This window comes from Salmo trutta, chromosome 18 (genome assembly GCF_901001165.1).
Source record: "Salmo trutta chromosome 18, fSalTru1.1, whole genome shotgun sequence".
Taxonomy (NCBI): domain Eukaryota; kingdom Metazoa; phylum Chordata; class Actinopteri; order Salmoniformes; family Salmonidae; genus Salmo; species Salmo trutta.
The window spans coordinates 19268837-19287440 of record NC_042974.1 but is presented as its reverse complement, the minus strand read 5'-3'; the positions used below and the strand labels follow the sequence as shown (position 1 = coordinate 19287440).

Genomic DNA, 18604 nt, shown 5'->3' with positions numbered 1-18604 from the left:
TCCCATACGACATATTCACCGAAGAGTATGACATTTTCTGTGACAGTGTCTTGTCATTCATACAGTGCATTCGGAAAGTATTCACACCCCTTGGACTTTTTCCACATTTTGTTACATTAGAGCCTTATTCTAAAATGTATTAATTGTTTTCCCCCCTCATCAATCTACACACAATATCGCATAATGACAAAGCAAAAACAGTTTTAAAAAAAAAAATATGCTAATTTATTCCCCCCCAAAACTGAAATATCACATTTACATAAGTTTCCAGACCCTTTACTCAGTACTTTGTTGAAGCACCTTTGGCAGCAATTACAGCCTCGAGTCTTCTTGGGTATGACGCTGCAAGCTTGGCACACCTGTATTTGGGGAGTTTCTCCCATTCTTCTCTGCAGATCCTCTCAAGCCCTGTTAGGTTAGGCACAGCTATTTTCAGGTTTCTTCAGAGATGTTTGATCGGGTTCAAGACCGGGCCACTCAAGGATATTCAGACACTTGTCCCGAAGCCACTATTGCGTTGTCTTGTTGGAAGATGAACCTTTTCCCCAGTCTGAGGTCTTGAGCAGGTTTTCATCAATGATCTCTCTGTACTTTGCTATGCTTATCTTTCCCTCGATCCTGACTAGTCTCCCAGTCCCTGCCGCTGAAAAACATCCCCACAGCATGATGCTGCCACCACCATGCTTCACCATAGGGATGGTGCCCGGTTTCCTCCAGACGTGACGCTTGGCATTCTGGCCAAAGAGTTCAATCTAAGATACTGAGTGTTGGAGAAGCTGCTGCAGAAGTTCCTTTTCATCCAGAAACTCCAGATGCTCTATTCTGTATAAACAAGGGTGGAGAAAGTTATCAGAGCTAAACAACGTGAAAACAGAGGAATAACATGAGATGTACCATTTGCCTACTGTATGTAACAGACTGTGTCTTACCTTGCCACGTCATCCTGAGGTATAACACTGTACACAGTCATCATATCCAGAGCATCTACATTCTCCCAGCCCGTCTTTAGGAAGCGCTCTTTCTACTAATGCAAACATGTTCCACTTCAGGGAATGTCTTGCACAAAATCAACACTTGGGATTTGTCGTTTAATTGTCATGATTTAGTTCTCATACCGGCTGTGACGGCAGTAAATGACGATAGTTGCTAATCAAAACTCCATATTTGGTGAGTAATGAACATGTTTTGACATTATTTAGCTTGAAAAGCTGGTGAATGGCAGATTCAATGGCTGCTTCCTGGGCTTAAAGGAGATTCGCCATATCAACGTCTCCTGTAAGGACCAGATTCTGGTTCAGTGTTTGGGGTGACATTTGATCAAGTTTCAATATTTAATATTTCCAAGCAACAGATCATAATGAGTGAAAAACTAGAGAGTCAGGTAGCCTAGCGGTTAAGAGCATTGGCCCAGTAACCGAAAGGTTGCTGGTTCGAATCGCCTAGGTGAAAAATCTGCCGATGTGCCCTTGATCAAGGCACTTAACCCTAAATACTCCTGTAAGTTGTTCTGGATAAGAGTGTCTGCTAAATGACTAAAATGTAAACTTTCTAAAGCAAGCAAAACTCTTGACCTAGTGACTTCCTAAGTCTTTGGCCCTGAGACCGTGGTTTGGTTTCAGACAGAGAGATCAGGAGACTGACACAGCTGCAGTAAACACAGATTTGGGGTCTCCTAATCACAAGTGTTCCTCTATACAGGCCTGGAAGGCACCCACTCAGCACGTAAAATACAGCATTTGCGTCACAATGTGTACCTTATCTAACCATACCCCATTATCAGCGCTTCCCTTATATTTATCTGTAACGTCCCTTCAGATCTAACAAAAAGGTGTTTTGATGTGTTGTTGTAAGGTTGTTGTATAGTTGCTAGAGGGTTGAGGGTACTGTACCTGGGACTCCAGTGACTGACACCCCCCCCACTCCTGCCAGGTTACACTGACGAGGCTGCAGATTCTCAATCATCACCTGGCCAAAACGATCCATCATGCTCACGTAGACAGAGATGGAAACCATTAGCCTAGATGTGCAGCAATTCAGACAGACTGCCTCTGCTGATTCCATCTAGCCATAATTCAGAGTCTGATCTTGCTCATTTACTTGCTCATAGTTGACGAACATGGCTGTGTGGAAGGCGTATGAGGCCCAGTTCACCTGCTTGGATGACTGATCTGGAGTCATGTAGACGAGCACACACTGACAGGAACAACATAGGCAACCTGGAAGAATGAGAACAAAACATCCCCACGTTAGAAAAAGCCATGTGATTCCCAAATCAGGTTTGTAAAAAAAGTATACGTTTTGCGTCAGGGATGCATCCAACATGTAAAAATAGACAACATTAATTTTCATCTTCTTAATTTCGCCAGAATCTCTGACATAACACCACATCCATAGAGCCTTCGGCACAAGTGGAGGACATTTCAGAAGACACTTGAATCCACAGAGAACTCATTCTAACGTCGTCGAGGCTTGGGTGGTGGACCAGACCTCACAGGAAGCCGTGAATATATGCACTTAAACAGTATGAATACAATTTTTGTAAACGGAACGAGGCTTTCCAAGTCTCATAGGCTGAGATCAAAGGAGAAGGAAAATCAAAGAGCACCCAAGTACAGTTGAAGTCGGAAGTTTACATACACTTAGGTTGGAGTCATTAAAACTTGTTTTTCAACCACTCCACAAATTTATTGTTAACAAACTATAGTTTTGGCAAGTCGGTTAGGACATCTACTTTGCGCATGACACAAGTAATTTGTCCAACAATTGTTTACAGACAGATTATTTCACTTATAATTCACTGTATCCCAATTCCAGTGGGTCAGAAGTTTACATACACTTAGTTGAAAGTGCCTTTAAACAGCTTGGAAAATTCCAGAAAATTATGTCATGGCTTTAGAAAGTTCTGATAGGCTAATTGACATAATTTGAGTCAATTGGAGGTGTACCTGTGGATGTATTTCAAGGCCTACCTTCAAACTCAGTGCCTCTTTGCTTGACATCATGGGAAAATCAAAAGAAATCAGGCAAGACCTCAGAAAACAAATTGTAGACCTCCACAAGTCTGGTTCATCCTTGGGAGCAATTTCCAAATGCCTGAAGGTACCACACTCATCTGTACAAACAATAGTACGCAAGTATAAACACCATGGGACCACGCAGCTGTCATACCACTCAGGAAGGAGGCGCGTTCTGTCTCCTAGAGATAAACACACTTTGGTGCGAAAAGTGCAAATCAATCCCAGAACAACCGCAAAGGACCTTGTGAAGATGCTGGAGGAAACAGGTACAAAAGTATCTATATCCACAGTAAAACGAGTCCTATATTGACATAACCTCAAAGGCCGCTCAGCAAGGAAGAAGCCACTGCTCCAAAACTGCCATAAAAAAGCCAGACTACGGTTTGCAACTGCACATGGGGACTTTTTGGAGAAATGTCCTACGGTCTGATGAAACAAAATAGAACTGTTTGGCCATAATGACCATTGTTATGTTTGGAGGAAAAAGGGTGAGGCTTGCAAGCCAAAGAACACCATCCCAACCGTGAAGCACAGGGGTGGCAGCATCATGTTGTGGGGGTGCTTTGCTGCAGGAGGGACTGGTGCACTTCACAAAACAGATGGCATCATGAAGTAGGAAAATTATGTGGATATATTGAAGCAACATCTCAAGACATCAGTCAGGAAGTTAAAGCTTGGTCGCAAATGGGTCTTCCAAATGGACAATGACCCAAAGCATACCTCCAAAGTTGTGGAAAAATGGCTTAAGGACAACAAAGTTAAGGTATTGGAGTGGCCATCACAAAGCCCTGACCTCAATCCAACAGAACATTTGAGGGCAGAACTTAAAAAGTGTGCGCGAGCAAGGAGGCCTACAAACCTGACTCAGCTACACCAGCTCTGCCAGGAGGAATGGGCCAAAATTCACCCAACCTATTGTGGGAAGCTTGTGGAAGGCTACCCGAAACATTTGACCCAAGTTAAACAATTTAAATGCAATGCTACCAAATACTAATTGAGTGTATGTAAACTTCTGACCCACTGGGAATGTACTGAAAGAAATAAAAGCTGAAATAAATAATTTTCTCTACTATTATTCTGACATTTCACCTTCTTAACATAAAGTGGTGATCCTAACTGACCGAAAACAGGGAATTTTTACTTGGATTAAATGTCAGGAATTGTGAAAAACTGAGTTTAAATGTATTTGGCTAAGGTGTATGTAAACTTCTGTTTAGAGGTCGACCGATTAATCGAATGGCCGATTAATTAGGGCCGATTTCAAGTTTTCATAAGAATCGGTAATCGGCATTTTTGGACACCGATTGTGGCCGATTACATTGCACTCCGCGAGGAGACTGCGTGGCAGGCTGACTACCTGTTACACGAGTGCAGCAAGAAGCCAAGGTAAGTTGCTAGCTAGCATTAAACTTATAAAAAACAATCAATCTTAACATAGTCACACATGGTTGATGATATTACTAGTTTATCTCGCTTGTCCTGCGTTGCATATAATCGATGCCGTGCCTGTTAATTTCTCATCGAATCACAGCCTACTTCGCCAAACGGGTGATGATTTAACAAACGCATTCGCAAAAAAAGCACTGTCGTTGCACCAATGTGTACCTAACCATAAACATCAATGCCTTTCTTTAAAATCAATACACAAGTATATATTTTTAAATCTGCATATTTAGTTAATATTGCCTGCTAACATAAATTTCTTTTAACTAGGAAAATTGTGTCACTTCTCTTGTGTTCCGTGCAAGCAGAGTCAGGGTATATGCAGCAGTGTAACGGCTGTCTTTGGAAGAAGAGGACCAAGGTGCAGCGTGGAATTTGTTCATCTTTTATTTTGGATGAAAAAAGCACTTCACAAAGAAAAAACAAACGACAGCCAAACAGTCCTGTCAGGTATCCTAACACACTAAACAGAAATTAACCACCCACAAAACCCAAAGGAAAACAGGCTGCCTAAGTATGGCTCCCAATCAGCAACAACGATATACAGCTGTCCCTGATTGAGAGCCATACCCGGCCGAAACAAAGAAATACCAAACATAGAAAAAAGGACATAGAATGCCCACCCCAACTCACGCCCTGACCAACCCAAAATAGAGACATAAAAGGATCTCTAAGGTCAGGGCGTGACAAGCAGTTTGGGCCGCCTGGCTCGTTGCGAACTGTGTGAAGACCATTTCTTCCTAACAAAGACCGTAATTAATTTGCCAGAATTTAACATAATTATGACATAACATTGAAGGTTGTGCAATGTAACAGAAATATTTAGACTTAGGGATGCCACCCGTTAGATAAAATACGGAAAGGTTCCGTATTTCACTGAAAGAATAAACGTTTTGATTTCGAAATTATAGTTTCCGGATTTGACCATATTAATGACCAAAGGCTCATATTTCTGTGTGTTATTATGTTATAATTAAGTCTATGATTTGATATTTCATAGAGCAGTCTGACTTAGCGGTGGTAGGCAGCAGCAGACTCGTAAGTATTCATTCAAACAGCTATTTTGTGCATTTGCCAGCAGCTCTTCGCTGTGCTTCAAGCATTTAGCTGTGTCACGTCCTGGCCAGTATAAGGTTAATTGTTTTGTAGTTTGGTCAGGACGTGGCAGAGGTTATTTGTTTTATGTGGTTCAGGGTGGTGTGTTTTGTAAAAAGGGTGTTTGATTTAGTAATTCCGGGTGTTGGTTTATGTTTAGGTATTTCTATGTAGAGTCTAGTGAGTGTATGTCTATGTTTGGTTAATTGGGGTTGGGACTCTCAGTTGAAGGCAGGTGTTGTCTATCTGCCTTTGATTGAGAGTCCCATATAGTAGGGTGTGTTTGGATTTTGTGGGTGATTATTCTGTGTTGAGCCTATGCTAGCCAGACTGTTTGTAGTTGTTCGTTCATTCTCGTGTTTTGTTATTTTGGTATTCATTTTGGAAAGTGAAATAAAACAAGATGAGCCTACACGTACCTGCTGCGTTTTGGTCCTCCTTCACCGACGACAACCGTGACAAGCTGTTTATGACTTCAAGCCAATCAACTCCCGAGATTAGGCTGGTGTAACCGATGTGAAATGGCTAGCTAGTTAGCGGGGTGCGCGCTAATAGCGTTTCAATCGGTGACGTCACTCGCTCTGAGACCTTGAAGTAGTTGTTCCCCTTGCTCTGCAAGGGCCGCGGCTTTTGTGGAGCGATGGGTAACGATGCTTCGAGGGTGGCTGTTGTCGATGTGTCCCTGGTTCGAGCCCAGATAGGGGCGAGGAGAGGGAGGGAAGCTATACTGTTACATTGGCAATACTATAGTGCCTATAAGATCATCTAATAGTCAAAGGTATATGAAATACAAATGGTATAGAGAGAAATATTCCTATAATAACTACAACCTGAAACTTCTTACCTGGGAATATTGAAAACTCATGTTAAAACCTGTTGAGGATCTTATCCCGATCTTATCCCGGTATTGGGATTCATTGTCATGTGACCATGGCGGGGAATTCAAAACTGCAAGAGTAATCATTTCAAAAAATCAAATAATCAACTATTTTCCTCCATTTGAAAGATATATCTCCTAAATCTAACCACGCTGTCCGATTTTCAGAGGCATTACGGAGAATGCATAAAGTTAGGTTATGTGAGGAGAGTACATTGACAATAGCTGCGTGTAATGTTTAGCCAATTCAAAGAAGGGCATCAACAGACAGAAAACTAGCTAGAATTATGCACTTACCTTTGACAATCTGCATCAGATGACACTCATAGGACATTATGTTATACAATACATGCATTTTTAGTTCCATCAAGTTCATATTTATATCCAAAAACAGCATTTACAGTCGCGGTGAAATTCAGAATTTTTTTCGGCTCGAATGCACCCAGTGAATCCAGCATTACAAATCACGGAATTACTATTCGAAAACATTGGTAAATTATAATATTGTCATTCAAAGAATAATATATTATCATCTCGTAATTGCTACCGAATGGCCAGATCTCAAAATAACTTTACTGGGAAATCACATTTTGCATAAACTGGGTACTATGCTAACAACAATAAGCTATATGCTAAGCTAAGCTAAGCTATACCGTTAGCATTAGCATCATCTAATATCGATAATAACATTCTAAATATCCCCTTACCTTTGATTATCTCCATCAGAAGGCGCTGCCAGAGATCCCAGGTCCAGAACAAATGTGGTTTCTTTTGACAAAGTTCATAATTTATGTCCAAATAGTTAGCGTTCAGTAGGCTCCCACAAAATGAGGTGGGCAGTGTAAAGTCACGTCAAAAAGCTAAAGAAAACCTAGTAAATAATCTATTTACGTTTGTTTAAACATGTCAAACGTTGTTCATCATTAATCTTTTGGTCCATTTTTAACGTGAAACATCAGTAAACATCAGTAATATTTTCACACAACCTATCAAGTTTCTAGAATAAACGATAATGACAAAGGCACTCTTCTCAGATTCATGCGCAGGCGCAAAAAATGAAGTGATGACGTGTCAACTTGTAAGCTTTCTTATTCGGTCTGTATTCATGACAGATGCTTCCAACAACTTTCTAAAGATCGTTGACATCTAGTGGAAGCAGTAGGAGTTGCGAACTGAATCCTTTCTCACTGTGGTATCTTTAAAACAATGACACTAAATAGTACAGTCACAAAATTCTCATTTTTTTTAATCTATTTTTCACAGGTTTTTGCCTGCAATATGAGTTTTGTTATACTTACAGACACCATTCAAACTGTTTTAGAAAATTCAGAGTGTTTTCTATCCGAATGTGTTAATAATATGCATATCCTAGCTTCTGAGTTGGTGTAGGAGGCAGTTAAAAATTGCCACATATTTTTTTCAAAATTCTCAATACTGCCCCCGTGGCCCGTAGAGGTTAAAAGGAACCACCAGCTTTCATATGTTCTCATGTTCTGAGCAAGGAACTTAAACGTTAGCTTTCTTACATGGCACATATTGCACTTTTACTTTCTTCTCCAACACTTTGTTTTTGCATTATTTAAACTAAATTGAACATGTTTCATAATTTATTTGAGGCTAAATTGATTTTATTGATATATTATTTTAAGTTAAAATAAAAGTGTTCATTCAGTATTGTTGTAATTGTCATTATTACAAATAACTAAATTGCCCGATTAATTGGTATCGTCTTTTTTTGGTCCTCCAATAATCGGTATCGGCGTTGAAAAATCATAATCGGTCGACCTCTACTTCTGACTTAACTGTATATGATTGTCGTGATCAGGAACTGACTGCGGAACACTCGGCCACGTTGGCCAAGACCATAAATACGAGTTAGGCACCGTGAAAGAACACTGCCAGCCCAAGACATCAATCCCATACCAAACATACTACTGTACTGCTACAGCACAACTGCTGATCCACTAAAACTGTGATGTATATGACGTTTTCTAAAGAGGAAAAATAAAACGGCTTACTTTTTGTTGTGTATTTTCCTGCCAGCAATCATCGGAAAGTCGACTTGGTTTTGAGGTTTTCATCCTAAAAACACAAATATGACAAACGAAAGACAATGAAAGTACAAACCAAGGACAAGCAAGGATTGTACTGTAAAATAATGGGATTATTAGACCAGTTTAATGGGATTATTAGATCAGTACCTTTAACCCCCAGAAAGTGGTGTCCAGCCCTGCCCCCAGGTTCACTATCTGACAGTTACACACTGTCTTCCTGAGGAAGGCATCCAGGTGGTTCATTCCTCGCACACAGGCATAGTAACCTAACAGAAGACAACAGAGATTTAGTAACATAATATGAAGCAGACTTTCTTCAAGCTAGTTTTTTTTTTTACAAATGTGTTTTTGGCTCTGGCCGATATATACATTGACTTGCCTCTGTTGATTTCTGGAGCCTTTTGTTCTCCGGCCTCACAAAATACTGGACATAGTGGTCTGTCCAGTAGCCTTTACTGGTTGCATATCTGAAAATCAAACAAATGGTAAGTATAACATGCCCAAATGCAGTAGCTACAAGTGCACCCGAGGGAGGCAATTGACTTGTTGCATACGCATACAATGTTGCAATTCGGATCACCTAGCTAAGCAGCAGATGGTACATTTGAAAAATAACTGTCTTCTGCAACACCACATGCATCAACTCTTCCAATGTGGCTAACATTGGTTAGCTTTAAACGTTGCTTCGCAGCCGAGCAAAAAAAACTTTACCGGGCAGGTGGTCAAACTCAAGTAGATGGACGAAGTTGATATTATTAGCAACAGTTAAATAATTTACTGTCACAACTTATGCAAGAAATTCTAAGCTAAACCAAAGTAGCCTGTCTTCAACTTCCGGCACCTACAGTATATTTACCCATAATGCAACGCTCAATTCATTTTCCTACAGTGATTGGTTCAGTGCTCTGTCACTCATAAGGACACTACGTCACCGCCAAGTCTAAGTGCCCATCCAAGTAGGCTCAAGGTCATTGGCCACAGATAAAATGACATCAAATCACGTTATATCTACAGTAGATTTGATTGGAATGATCAGGTCAACATCATACTTTCAAAATCTTAGCTAGCAGTCATCATCATGAATGAAGTTGACAATCTACTGGCAAATCCTTTTTAATCCTTGTCATATGAAGAGAAATAATAAAGAGAAATTATAGATGAAATGTATCGGTGCTCATTGGACATAAATATTACACAACAAGTTTGAAATCGTAAATTCAACAATGAGTGGTTTGGAAGGAATCAGTGGCTAACTGCAAGCATTGCAAATCAATCATTAGCCTGCTATTCGGTGGAGTGGCTGTGTGGTCCCAAGTCTAAGATTAAGGTTCTCTTTTCCTAGTTTCAAGTTATAAACATTTAACATTGGCCATGCTGTCAATGAAGCATGATTTGTGCCACGCTCAAAACAACTGTTAACTCAGAACTGCAAAATCTGACTTTAGTGAGTTCAAGACAACTGGGAACTCAGGAAAAACGAGCTACGACTGGGAAAATACGTTTTGAACTTTCATCCAACTCGGAATTGTAAATCGGGAACTCTGGCCCCTTTCTAGAGCTACAACCTGAAGATCACTGACGTCATCATGATTTGACCTTTTTTTCCTCAGTTCCTGGTTGTCTTGAAAGCACCATAAATCCAGAGAATGCCAGACTTTGATGACAAAGTTTGATGACTAAATTTGCCCACGAAGGACCACCACGCCACCTTCCTGTTCAACTGAGCACAGCACAACGGTGAGTCCAAAAATGTCTTGTATGCTGCTGCATAAATTATGTAATATGCCAGGAAGATATGTATACTGTAGCTAAGAAAGTAATACTAAATGCAGTAGTGTAAAGTACTTAAGTAAAATACTTTAAAGTACTACTTAAGTAGTTTTTTAGGGTATCTGTACTTTACTTTAATATTTATATTTTTGACAACTTTTACTTTTACTTCACTACATTCCTAAAGAAAAATTTACTTTTTACTCCATACATTTTCCCTGACACCCAAAAGTACTCGTTTCATTTTGAATGATTAGCAGGACAGGAAAATTGTCTAATTCACGCACTTATCAAGAGAACATCCCTGGTCATCCCTACTGCCTCGGATCTGGTGGACTCACTAAACACATGCTTTGTCTGTAAATTATGTCTGAGTGTTGGAGTGTGCCTCTGGCTATCCGTAAATAAAAAAACAAGAAAATTATGCTGTCTGGTTTGCGTAATATAAGCCATTTTAAATGATTTATACTTTTAATTTTGATACTTAAGTATATTTTAGCGATTATATTTACTTTTAATACTTAAGTATATTTTAAAACAAATACTTTTAAACTTTTACTCAAGTAGTATTTTACTGGGTGACTTTTACTTGAGTCATTTTCTATTAAGGTATCTTTACTTTTACTCAAGTATGGCAATTGGGTACCTTTTCTGTCACTGACTAAGTGTATGTGGTGTAGTAAACTGTTAGTAGACCATGTGCCTCAGCCTAATAATTTGGTCTATTTTCATCTCTTAATTTCACCTACTGTTTTGACTTGGTGGTGCACATGTAGCCTATAACCTGTTTTTGAGAAATGTAATGATTGAATATTGTAAGAGTTTTCATTGTCTGCTTATATGCTCCCTTCATTTATCCTTTATTTATGATATCCTTTATTTATGATTCTTTATGTATGGTTTATATGCCCCCTTTATTGATCCTTTATCTATATTTACACTGTAAGAACTGCCCATGTTTTGAATTCTGTTGCTGTTCATTTCAAAAGTGCCGTCCTAGCTCGCTCAAATTACGGATTGCCTCTTATCTGCTCATCGTTTCGTTATGCTATAGATTGTACATCTCAATTGTCAGTAGAAACCACATTTGTTTTAGCAAGTCAGCCATATCAGCTATGTTTTTTAAAAAGACAGTAAATGAGGCTGAATGAACTGTTTCGCAAACAGACAAGGCTCCGCTGATAGCCAGGTGTAGCAGTGGTAAGGTGTTGGGACAGCTGTATGTAGGCCGTAACAGATTGTGGGCACCGTTTGGCACCGAGGTAAAGACAGTTTCAGGTTGGATATTCGACAGATATTCGCCTGCAGTTTTCCTTACGTCCACCAACAGCAGTTAGGGACCGTCAACATAGTGACAAATCAACATTTTCAATTTCAATAGCTCTTTAACCATTACTCCTAACATTTTCAAAACTGGTTGTAGCTGACCCGATGGCATAGACACACATTGCACACCCTTTAGTTTGTCCATTTTCATCTCACATGATTTTACATGAATTTTCAAAATGTAAAATTTCAATAGCTCCTTGGTCATGTGACCTAATGACTTCAAACAAGGTTCAGAATATCCACTCAGTGGGCCTACACATTGCACACCCTTTAGTTTGTCCATTTTCATCTCACACGTTTTGACATGAATTTTTCTAAATGTAGAATTTCAATAGCTCCGTGGTCATGTGACTTAATATCCGCTGACTACCCTTATATATTGCACACTCGTGTTTGTGTACTGTAAAATCACGTGGTGTAACGTACATTTTTCATTGTTTCAAATTTGCAATAGTTCCTTGGTCATGTCAATTACACACCTAAGAAGCATGCAGTGGATTTACACCCATATTGCATAACCTCCAGTCATGTATCTTCTATAGTGTTGTACATTATTATTAGTTTGACAATTAGGGGGTTCAGTCCAGTGTTGTGTTTATCCTTTTCTTTAATATTATTCTACAATAATTGGTAGTTCTAAGTACTTATTTTCCCTGTTTTTTTTCACAGTATTTAACAGTGGTACACAATAGGAGAGAGACAGATAATATCTCCTTTCATCGTTAATATCAACGATAAAGGAAAAGGGCAAAGTACGGATGGAGAGTGCGCTAGTGAGGTAGGCTGCAGTGGGTTTGCTGGTCAATACATATACAGAACATGTAACCACAGTAATGGAAACCAGTAAATCAATGAATAAAAATGTAATATTGACAAATTCAACAGAAATTGTAGACCTTTAATCGTTTCCAACATGTCAACAGACACTTAACTTCAAATAAGTATGAAACATTTCACAGTGTTAACTTTCTCTTTATCCCTGGTTGATGTACTTTTCAGAGCCTCTTCAGTGTGGATGGGGTATAGCATACATTTTCAACAACAAAGACTGCACTTCCAGTTTGTGTTCTTTACTCTGTTGAACTCTTGTCTTCATTCCTAGGCACAGCACATGGAACCACCGTTGGCATGCAAAACATTCAATCAAAACAAAACAAAGTGTACCACGTTATAAATAATATCAAATATCAATGCAGCATGACGAATTAGCCATCCATTGTGTTATATTGTCTTACATACCGTCACTGTTATCAAAAGATTATAAACATGTTAAATAAAGTTACTAACCCAGTCAGTCTTTGGGCCACATCCAGGTTCTTTATCAGTGGCACACATGAAGCAGTTGTTGGCTTTGTTGAACTCTGAAATCATAGGCATGAACTGAACATATGGCTGTCCCACACAACTACATAAAATAAAGAATTGACATTTACTTTGAATTAAATGTCATTACATACCAGACATTTTTAGTATATCGTCAGCCATTTCTTTTCGCAGTTGCTCCATGTGTTTTTGAAGGTTCCATATCAATTTGGGAGGGGATGTTGGGGAAGTTCTGTGCAACTTCCTTGGCCATCTACACCAAAAAATAAAATAACGTTTCTGACCTAATTGTCACATAACCGCTAACCATTCATTACTGAAAATATAACTATCAAACCTGCATTACAAAGATACCACAGGTGTCCTGCTGCATGTTGTGAGTTATTTCCCCTCCTTTCCACTGTATGTCCGCCCAGTCGTCTTTTCCATGGCAGGATCTTCTCATTTTGAAGTATTCTCTTTTTTATGTAAACATAATGGAATTCTGATTAGTTATAGGCAAATTAATACACAAGCCAAATTTGTATGCTGTTTTCCTTATCACTATAATCTAGTAGTAATTTATTAGTAGAGGTAATTTCCTTTATGCCCCATTCTACACACAGCCTAAATTATAGGCACTGAACCATTTACAGGACAATAATAAAAGTAGCATATAGGATCCAACCCTATCACAGAGTGAATAAATGTAGAGCATTTGTAGACATTAAGAAAAAATATTAAGTGAGTTTCATCAGTACGTGCTTAAAGAAAGTCATATCACAAAGATCACAGATGACAGTGCCCACCAAATCTATGACAATAGAGAATGAATTGTAAGCACCCAAGTGTGTTTGTCAAAATAATATCTGAAAATGTCAGTTGTTGAACATAATACTCCTATTTGCAATAGCAATTTATGATATGCAGTTCAGGAATATTCCATGTACCAACACTACATGTAGGACGGACATAAGATTTACAGTATTTTACAGTATTTTTTATTTTTTTTATTTCACCTTTATTCAACCAGGTAAACCAGTTGAGAAAAGTTCTCATTTACAACTGCGACCTGGCCAAGATAAAGCAAAGCAGTGTGATACAAACAACAACACAGAGTTACACATGGACAAAAAAACGTACAGTCAATAACACAATACAAAAGTCTATTTACAGTGTGTGCAAATGAAGTAAGATTAGGGAGGTATAAGGCAATAAATAGGCCGTAGTGGCGAAATAATTACAATTTCACAAATAAACACTGGAGTGAGATGTGCAGAAGATGAATGTGCAAGTAGAGATACTGTGGTGCAAAGGAGCAAAAACACACATATATATATAAATAAAATAAATAACAATATGGGGATGAGGTAGTTGGATGGGCTATTTACAGATGGGCTACGTACAGGTGTAATGATCTGTAAGCTGCTCTGATAGCTGATACTTAAAGATAGTGAGGGAGATATGAGTCTCCAGCTTCAGTGATTTTTGCAATTCGTTCCAGTCATTGGCAGCAGAGACTGGCAGGAAAGGCGGCCAAAGTAGGAATTGGCTTTGGGGGTGACCAGTGAAATATACCTGCTGGAGCGTGTGCTACGGGTGGGTGCTGCTATGGTGACCAGTGAGCTGAGATAAGGCGGGGCTTTACCTAGCAAGGACTTATAGATGACCTGGAGCCAGTGGGTTTGGCGACGAATATGAAGCGAGGGCCAGCCAATGAGAGCATACAGGTTGCAGTGGTGGGTAGTATATGGGGCTTTGGTGACGAAATGAATGGCACTGTGATAGGCTGCATCCAATTTGCTGAGTAGAGTGTTGGAGGCTATTTTGTAAATGACATCGCCGAAGTCAAGAATCGGTAGGATAGTCAGTTTTACGAGGGTATGTTTGGCAGCATGAGTGAAGGATGCTTTGTTGCGAAATAGGAAGCTGATTCTAGATTTCATTTTGGATTGGAGATGCTTAATATGAGTCTAGAAGGAGAGTTTACAGTCTAACCAGACACCTAGGTATTTGTAGTTGTCCACATATTCTAAGTCAGAACCATCCAGAGTAGTGATGCTAGGCGGGTGTAACCGATGTGAAATGGCTAGCTAGTTAGCGGTGGTGCGCGCTAATAGCGTTTCAATCGGTGACGTCACTCGCTCCGAGACCTTGAAGTAGTTGTTCTATACTGTTACATGGGCAGATGCAGGCAGCGATTGGTTGAAGAGCATGCATTTAGTTTTACTTGCATTTAAGAGCAGTTGGAGGCCACGGAAGGAGAGTTGTATGGCATTGAAGTTCGTCTGGAGGTTAGTTAACACAGTGCCAAAGGGCCAGAAGTTTTCAGAATGGTGTCGTCTGCGTAGAGGTGGATCAGAGAATCACCAGCAAGCAGCAAGAGCAACATCATTGATGTATACAGAGAAAAGAGTCGGCCCGAGAATTGAACCCTGTGGCACCCCCATAGAGACTGGCAGAGGTCCAGACAACAGGCCCTCCCATTTGACACACTGAACTCTATCTGAGAAGTATTTGGTGAACCAGGCGAGGCAGTCATTTCAGAAACCAAGGCTGTTGAGGCTGCCGATAAGAATGCGGTGATTGACAGAGTCGAAAGCCTTGGCCAGGTCGATGGATATGGCTGCACAGTATTGTCTTTTGTCGATGGCGATTATGATATCGTTTAGGACCTCGAGCGTGGCTGAGGTGCACCCATGACCAGCTCGGAAACCAGATTGCGTAGCGGAGAAGGTACGGTGGGATTCGAAATGGTCTGTGATCTGTTTGTTAACTTGGCTTTCGAAGACCTTAGAAAGGCAGGGTAGGATAGATATAGGTATGTAACAGTTTGGGTCTAGAGTGTCTCCCCCTATTCGATGCTAATGCAGTACGCCACAGGATGTTTTTGTGCTGGTCAAGGGCAATCAGGTCTGGAGAGAACCAAGGGCTACATCTGTTCCTGGTTCAACATTTTTTGAATGGGGCATGTTTATTTAAGATGGTGAGGAAAGCACTTTTAAAGAATAACCAGGCATCCTCTACTGACGGATTGAGGTCAATATCTTTCCAGAATACCCGGACCAGGTCGATTAGAAAGGCCTGCTCGCTGAAGTGTTTTAGGGAGCGTTTGACTGTGATGAGGGGTGGTCGTTTGACTGCGGACCCATTACGGACGCAGGCAATGAGGCAGTGATCGCTGAGATCCTGGTTGAAGACAGCAGAGGTATATTTAGAGGACAGGTTGGTCAGGATGATATCTATGAGGGTGCCCGAGTTTATGGATTTGGGGTTGTACCTGGTAGGTTCCATGATAATTTGTGTGATATTGAGGGCATCTAGCTTAGATTGTAGGACGGCCGGGGTGTTAAGCATATCCCAGTTTAGGTCACCTAACAGTACAAACTTTTGAAGATAAATGGGGGGCAATTAATTCACATATGTGTGTCCAGGCCGCAGATGGGGGCTGAGGGGGGTCTGTAACAAGCGGCAACAGTGAGAGACTTATTTCTGGAAAGGTGGATTTTTAAAAGTAGAAGCTTGAACTGTTTGGGCACAGACCTGGACAGCATGACAGAACTCTGCAGGCTGTCTCTGCAGTAGATTGCAACTCCACCCCCTTTGGCAGTTCTGTCTTGGCGGAAAATGTATACACATACATAGAGGCATTTTCAGCTATGATTTTACCACTCAGAATCTAGAATGGATATGACAATGGGGCCAGCACAGGATGTAATACACCCTTAAAACAATCTACTTTTTGATGTTCTTGACCTCTTATCTGGTAAACTGCTACTGTGTGTCAAGAAAAGAGCCCCAATTAGGTTTTAGTGTACTCCAGTAAAAAAGGGCTGGTTTAGATTAAAAACTATTGCCGTGTCCACTTTCATAGGGGCATGAGAGACTAGTCAGTGGTAGAATTGAGTTGGCATTTTATTGGCCCAAACACCCATAGACCCACAAGGTTGAGGTTACTCATGGACAGTAATTAGTAATAAAAAAAATGGGTTAGGGTTAGGGTTAGGGTTAGGGTTGATGCATTGTGTCTTCTAACTGTCCAAGAATAGGATCCAAAGTGTTAGGAAATATTTGTTCCCATAAATACAAAGGAGGATGTCTCTCCTTTGTCTTCTAACTGTCCAAGAATAGGATCCAAAGTGTTAGGAAATATTTGTTCCCATAAATACAAAGGAGGATGTCTCTCCTCATACCTCTGGCATTTTAGTCAGACTGCCAGACTGTGCACCACAGAGCCAATCAGGAGAGAGTACATACAGGTCAACGGTGCCAATTGAAAGTCAAGGGGTGTGTCTGTGCCTTTTGGATTACTCTCTCTTTACAGAGAACCCCTGTGGTTCAAGTCTGCTCTGCGCATGTCTGAAAGTGACAGAGCCAGCAGTCAAGTGAGTTTTTCACAGTATGTCATAAAAAAGTATTACACTTATGAATGTAGGTAAAATGCTAATATGTATTAGATCCAGTACAATGGAATAACTAAGACCTGAATTTGAATGCAGCGTGTTCCGATTCCTCCTTCTCTTTCTGTCCAGCAGGGTCAACCAAAAACACTTGGCCTGTTGGTTCATGCAGATACTGGGGAAGCAACATAGAAATGTATTGATCCCTTAAATTATTTTACTATTAAATGACCCATATCACAACCCTCATACCTCTTCACAAAAATGTACCTAAATCAATTTGGAAAAAGGATTTTACTCACAAAAGACAGGAATTTATTTTCCCAGTTAGAAATAGCAGGCCATACATCAAATAACTATTTTCATCAGAAAAACGAACCCTCAAATGCAATATTGCATTTTGTAAGTTGTCTGCAGGTGGCTTGTTGTGAATGCACTCAAATATCAAGTCATTATCAGGTTATGGAAACTGCATTCTAATACTCAATGTAGAAGGATTTGTCTTAATGTACAGTATATGAAAGTGATGCTATGAAAAGGATTCTTTCACCTTATCAAGCTCACTGTGACTGACAAATCACTGCCTATTAATGTGATTAAAAAGAGCATATGAAACATTGTTTTTCATGAGGCCTACCTGTGCGCCTTCCTTTAGGCACCTCTGTTTGAACACCTCTCCTCTCCTTGATCCATACCACATACAGCCATTTGCGGATCTTTTCAGTGTCCATGTGAAAGATAGTTATTGCGAGGATGGAATATTTGTTGACTTAAAAAATGTTTTTTGAACACCCATGTAAAAATGAAGGCCTGCAAAGCTTACAGAGTTAAGTCTAATAGCATGAGATGAAAGTAGACAAACATCAGAGTGTGCGATATGAAGGTATAGTCAGTGGACATTCTGAACCTTGTTTGAAGCCACCAGGTCACATGACCAAGGAGCTATTGAAATTCTACATTTTGAAAATTAATGTAATAACGTGTGAAATGAAAATGGACAAACTAAAGGGTGTGCAATGTGTAGGCCCACTGAGTGGACATTCTGAACCTTGTTTGAAGTCACCAGGTCACATGACCAAGGAGCTACTGAAATGTTACATTTAGAAAAATTAATGTAAAACCATATGAGATGACAATTGACAAACTAAAGGGTGTGCAATGTGTAGGCCCACTGAGTGGACATTCTGAACCTTATTTGAAGTCACCAGGTCACATGACCAAGGAGCTATTGAAATTCTAAATGTTGAAAAATGCATGTAAAACGTGTGAGATGAAAATAACAAAATAAAGGGTGTGCAATATAGAAGGGTAGTCAGT

General features: G+C 40.0%; 1 long non-coding RNA gene and 1 pseudogene across 1 annotated transcript; both read right to left on the bottom strand.

Annotated features, from left to right (window-relative positions):
- Nucleotides 1-689: 689 nt before the first annotated feature.
- On the bottom strand, nt 690-9346 carry LOC115153660 (leucine carboxyl methyltransferase 1-like; annotated as a pseudogene).
- A 3119-nt stretch (nt 9347-12465) lies between these two features.
- On the bottom strand, nt 12466-13283 carry LOC115152949 (uncharacterized). The gene is made up of 2 exons (XR_003867614.1): nt 12873-13283; nt 12466-12683 (listed from the first exon to the last, which is right to left on the bottom strand). It is a non-coding gene; the product is annotated as an uncharacterized LOC115152949 (long non-coding RNA).
- Nucleotides 13284-18604: the final 5321 nt, after the last annotated feature.